Source organism: Urocampus carinirostris, chromosome 11 (genome assembly GCF_059441175.1).
Source record: "Urocampus carinirostris isolate Australia breed hairy pipefish chromosome 11, RoL_Ucar_1.0, whole genome shotgun sequence".
NCBI lineage: Eukaryota > Metazoa > Chordata > Actinopteri > Syngnathiformes > Syngnathidae > Urocampus > Urocampus carinirostris.
The window spans coordinates 39,405,159-39,411,625 of record NC_142359.1 but is presented as its reverse complement, the minus strand read 5'-3'; positions in this window follow the sequence as shown (position 1 = coordinate 39,411,625).

Below are 6,467 nucleotides of genomic sequence, written 5' to 3'. Positions count from 1 at the left end.
ATAATTATTACATTTATAATATTTTTAATATCATGTCCAATGTATTATATAACATATATTTAATAATAATATTAATGTTTACTACTGAATATTATTGATGAATTGTCAGTCTTATTATTATTAACATTAATCCCACCAAAACAAACAATGCATTTAAAGTGGGTACAAGCCAAGGAAAGTAAATTCCTCTAAGGTTTAACTTGTGAGTAAACTAAGCTACTGTAAATACAAAGTGGTCATCTAAGCCCCCTTTTTTTATCCATTTACCTTGCTGGCATAAACAGGCATTTTACACACTCACCTACCCGATTAGGACTGGTGTTGTGTATGAGGCAAAAATGGCTTGCACATCTATGTGTAGGGCTGATGGAAAGAATTAGGATTTCTTTGTGGACTGTGAGCAAAAAAATAAAGTTGCTATTGTTATGGAAAATTAGTATTGCTTTGATACATATACTGTATTTATATTTAGACTGAGCTTCAACACTGACATATACTCATCGCTACACTGAGTAATGTATTTCTACATAATAACAACTTATCGATCAATCTGCGCTTATCCTGCAATGTATGGTTCCAGTATGTATTTCATTTTATTCCCAATGGTTATGTTTTCTGTGTTATAAAAATACTTACTACTTAGTGCTTATTCAAGATGTTACTAACTACAATCCACAATCTTTTTCTGTCAATCGAGTGGTGTTGACTGACATATAAACCGTTCTACCTCAACAATGCGCGCTCAACTACAAACATGGAAATACATGTTTGCAGACTGACTGGTATGCGCAAACGACGTAAGCTAAAAAATGCCAACCCTACTACAAAGTGACATATGCCTATTTTGTCATGAACCGGAACAGGATCAGGACCCTAATGCGGGAGGTTTCTCACACAATCCTTTCATTTTACGGGAAATGGGGAGTCATGCACGTTAGGCAGCAGTCTGGCGTGGAATGAAAGTAAGCCAAATGCCGACGAGATCGATACCAGTTGCCCGAGTAGATATCGGACAGATGGGGTCAATACCGGACAGGAAGGGACAGACAGGGTTGATATCAAAACAGGATATCAAAAATAAACAGGACAAACTAGACGAAAACAAAACTGGAAACCGATATTAAACAATGGGACAGACAGGATTGATATCGAAACAGAATATCAAAATTTAACAGGACAAACTAGACGGGAATGAAACTGGAAACAGATATTAAACAGGACAAAATAAACGGGAACAATACTGGACAGGAAATACCAAAAAGAAACAGGACCGAGTCAAAACCCACATCTTGCGGGGCAGAGGTTCGTTGACGGACTGACAAAGGAAGAGTGAGAGCACTGAGCTTAAATAGATGGAAAGCAAATCTGTCAACGAGCCACAGCTGGCGCCACAAGGGCGGGGCCAATTGGGCGCCATGGCAACCATGATATATTTAGTGTTTTATTGACCAACACCTGTGAGATTAGGGCTAGCTCAACTACAAGTACTTTATTGATAGCCTCTTTTCTCTTAATAATGAAATGATACGTTGCCAGAAAGTCATTCCTTTGGGAATAATCACGCTCCATCAATTTGTGGTTATGTGTGATCTTCTATTTTGAAAGGGTAATGGCTTTTACTCTCGTTAAAGATACATAAAAAAAAAACACAGGATCACCGGTTTCCATAGGGCACGGGTGTCTGGCTTTGATCTAACATTTCCCTTACCGGATCATTAAAAATTTGATTGTACAGCTTAAAGTCACATGACTCGTATGTGGCATTTTTATTGCATCTCCCAGAGAGGGTAATGTTTCAGGTTCAGTGATTAGGCAGTCAAAATGAAAAAGAAAAATCTCCATTCAAATATGGTACTGCATCTCGTGAAAACAAATTCAAGAATACCACTTATGTCCTAACGTGAATTTTTTTTTTTTTATGTAAGGCGCACTGGACTATAGCGCACACTGCACATGGGATAAAAATTATGAAAACCCGTTTAATAGATCATTATCTAACATTATGAAATCTTGTCTCACCACTTAAAGAGATTAATTCCTAAATGGTTACTGGAAGAAGTAGCATTTCATTGTAATTATGCATTTCCAATTTTATCTACCACATTTTTGGTGTACAGCATTATAAGGCGCAGTTGTGAATTTCTGGGATTTTTTGTTTTGTTTGTTTTTTTAGGGGTACATTAGTGAAGTAAAAAAAAAAGTTAAGTACAAATAATTTCAAACAAGGCTCAACATCATCTGAATTTCATAAATCAAAAATTATAATGTAATCACAAAGGCAGACACACATCTGATTTAAAATGCCATAAGAAAAATGAAAACCCAAAATATTGTACTATTATTTAAAAATTGGCCCGCCTTGCCCTGATTAAAGTATGCACACTGATTACAAAACAGTCCCTCTGCATTTTCTCACTCATCATCAAAGATATTCAATGAATTTCGATGTATTATTCAAGTCAAAACATCTTGTCACCCAGTTGTCGTGTTCAAGACAATTCAATCATGCTCATCCTTCAGTGTAATAGTATTTATTTTAGTACTTCAGTAAAAGTATGAGTTTTTCGGGGCCAAATTCCCTTTTTTTATGATCAAATTTTTTGGTTGGGTTAAAAAAACAAAAGCAGGTTTTTCTACATCATAATGTGGGCTGCAACAATGAATTGATAAAATCGAATACAATGGATTATTACAAGCATTGGCAACTAAGTACCTAATCGATTTGTCGTGTGCGCAATTTATGAGCCACTAAGCACATTAATCAATGCAAATAAGTGTATTGGATATCATTGTAATGATCTAGTATCACTTTATCCGGCAGAAGGTGACTTGACACCGTTATTTTAAACTTTAAAATACTTTTTTTTTTTTAACTTTACATCATTACGTCAAGTCAAGTCACATTTATTTGTATAGCCCTTAATCACAAAAATGTCTCAAAGGACTGCACAGGATTACAATGACACCATCGCCTGATCTTAAACCAACATCCGGGCAAGGAAAAACTCAAAACCTCCGCTTGAGGAAAAAAGAAACCTTGAGAAGGGGCCTCACAAGTGATAATCCCCCTTCCAGTATGACCAGGGTGGAATAGATTTAGCATTGGGTCACAGTGCACAAACATAGTAAACATCAATAAAAGAGAACACTAGGTAACATGATGAAATTTGTCCGGAAAGTGCGTGACAGCAACGACGCCTCAAGCCTGTAAACTATTCCAAAACGTCCATTACAGCAACATCGCAGCTTCCCATCTATGCCGGCTAGTCGATGCAGGCGGTGACATGCTTCAGGTCAGACGCTGGTCTGCTGACTCATCTCAAATCGTCCTTCTGCTTCGTATCACCACGAGCCAGGCAGTCGGAGACAATACAAAATATGAGGTGAGCATCAATCATACCCTTTTGAATAGAAGTGTGTCTTAAGTCTAGATTTAAAAACTTCCACTGAGGTTGCAGATCTTATCTCCGGAGGAAGAGCATTCCACAGCACCGGGACCCAGATGGAGAACGCTCTGAAGCCTACAGACCTTTTCTTAAATTTTGGAGTCACAAGTAGACCGACATTTTCCGAGCACATGCTCTGTGCAGAAACATAGGGGGGAATCAAATCTGAACATAAGAGAGTGCAAGTCCATGCAAACATTTGTATGTTAGTAAGAGAACCTTAAAGTCACATCTTAAGTGGACTGGGAGCCAGTGCAAGTTGGCCAATACAGGAGTAATATGCTCAAACTTTTTTGTCTTAGTCAAGAGTCTCGCTGCCGCATTCAGAACCAGCTGCAAACTTTTGATGCTAGACATTGGGAGACTAGAAAGCAATACATTACAGTTATCAAGCCAAGAGGTAATAAACCCATGAATTAGAACCTCCGCATCTGATTGGGACAGCATCGAACGAATCTCCCCAATATTACTGAGGTGGAAGAAGGCTATTGTAGTAATATTTTTCACGTATGACTTAAACGACAGATTAGGATAAAATATAACACCGACATTTTTGACCAAGTCACTATGGGTGATATTACATTTGTCTAGGTTCAGGGCAGTGTTTGAAAACAACTCACAACAGTGAGCTGGACCAATAATCAACATTTCAGTTTTTTCTGGGTTAAGGCACAAAAAATTAAGTGACATCCATCTTTGAATCTCAGCAAGGCAAGCCTCCAGATTTCTACAACTTAACTGTCCAGTTGTATCCAGTGGCAGATACAGTTGAGAGTCATCTGCATAGCAATGGAAACTAATATTATACTCGCGGATAATATCACCAAGCGGAAGCATATAAATACTAAAAAGAAGGGGGCCAAGTACAGAACCCTGTGGAATGCCACAGGGGACATCAGAGTGTTTAGAGGTCAGATTGTCGTAATTAACATATTGCGTCCTGTCTGACAGGTAGGACCTAAACCACGAGAGTACAGTTCCTGAGATACCGATGCATTCCAGAAGAACAAGTAATATGTTTTGGTCGACACTATCAAAAGCAGCACTGAGATCCAGCAGTAGTAACATTGGCGAGGCACCGGAATCTGTTGCCAAGAGGAGATCATTGGTTACTTTAGTCAAGGCTGTCTCGGTAGAGTGATTTGCCCTAAATGCTGACTGGACAGTTTCAAAGAGATTATATTCCGACAAGTCTTTTAGCTGCTGTGCAACGACCTTTTCGAGTAATTTTGCAAAAAAAAAAAGATTTGACACTGGCCTATAATTTTCTAGGCTTTCCGGGTCAAGGTTAGGTCGCTTAAGCGTGGGTTTAATGATGGCAGACTTGAAAGCTACCAGAACAATACCTGAGGATAGCGATATATTAATATTTAAAACTGAAGGTTCTAAGATCCCAAACAGATCTTTCACCAGTAAAGCTGGAAACGGATCAAGCAGGCAAGTAGTTTGTTTGGTTCTACCGACGATCTGTGTAAGACTATCAAGGGACAAATCGTTGAAACTGGACAACTTTTATGAACACCCGCCGACACGGTCCTTACCTAACACCTCCGCCTCTTTGAGGTAGGAATGGGTTGCAGGGCGTTCATTTAAGATTTCATTCCGTATGAGTTGAGTCTTTTTATTAAAAAATACCATGAAGTCATTGGCAGAATAAGTAGAACTATTTGGGTTAAGTTGCTGACTGGTAAGTTTCGCCATTGTGTCTAACAAAAATTTGGGATTATTTTTATGTATAACAATAATGCTTTAGCTGAGGCAAGAGCTACTTTATATTTCAGGAAGCTGTCACACCTGGTCAGTCGGAAGACCTCCAGCTTTGTAGTGTGCCATTTTCGTTCAAGTTCTCTGCAACCTTGTTTGAGTGACCTGTTTTTTTCAGTAAACTAAGGCGTATGCTTCTTAGGTCGAAATTTATCCCGTAGGGGTGCCACAGGGTCAAGAACATTTACCAAAGCAGTATTAAAGTCGTTTGTAAGTGAGTCAACAGAACCAATGTACGAAAGGAAAGCCACAGTTACTGTAGGTAACAGTTCTTTTAAAGCTAATGCCATTGCAGGGCGGGTATTGGGACTACTAAAGCCTAAATTTTCACAGTAAACATTAAACAGCACCTAACACTTAACAAGATAGTGATCAGAGATGGCATTGGGATACGGTAACACTGTAACATTTGAGTTAACTACACCCCGGGTCAGAACAAAATATAGAGTATTCCCATCTTTATGAGTGGGGATATCAACTATTTGATTAAAACCAAATGTATCAATCAGTGACTTAAAAGCAATCGCAAGTGAATTACAAACAAAATTGGCATGAAACAGTGGCAAAATTGGCATGAAACACTACAAAGGAAGTGCTGCATAAATACAGAGAAAAAAAAGAAAATAATTGATTAAATATATAAAGTAAAAAGAAAAATAATAATGATGACATGTTTATCTCAACACACGGGGCATCCTTCTAAGCATATAGTATATTTTTGCCAATAGGGATGTTGATCGTATTCAAAGATTTAATTAATCTGACATAATTGTCCAACATCAAGCTGCTACAGGTAACCATTAACCAAAAACTGGCGAAAGGCTTGAAAAAAAATTATAAGAAAAACTATGCGGTTTGGTCACTTTGAGTATCTGTACGTTGTTTTTTCCCCTGTGCTATCGGCACTCGTTTTCAGTAGCATGAAAAAATACAGCGAAATCTAGTGGTCGAATAACACACAATGTCTCCTTCAGTTTCCTTTGAGTTGGCTCCTCTTTATAGCGTTGAACTAACTTGCAGACACAAGCAGAGAAATCTGTCTTTTAAAAAATGTATAAATGTGAAAAATGAAATAGGAAGTCATTCTAATGCATATTAGGTCAGTAAATATAACCGCTCAGCAAAGAAAAAATAGCAAAGATGGAAGCAGTTGGAAACTTAAATTGTGTCAACTGAAAAAAGTAACCTTTGGCAAAACCAAGGGAAAAGCTTCGTTTTGTATTATTACCTGTTCCAGCCAGATTCTCAGCATGTTTG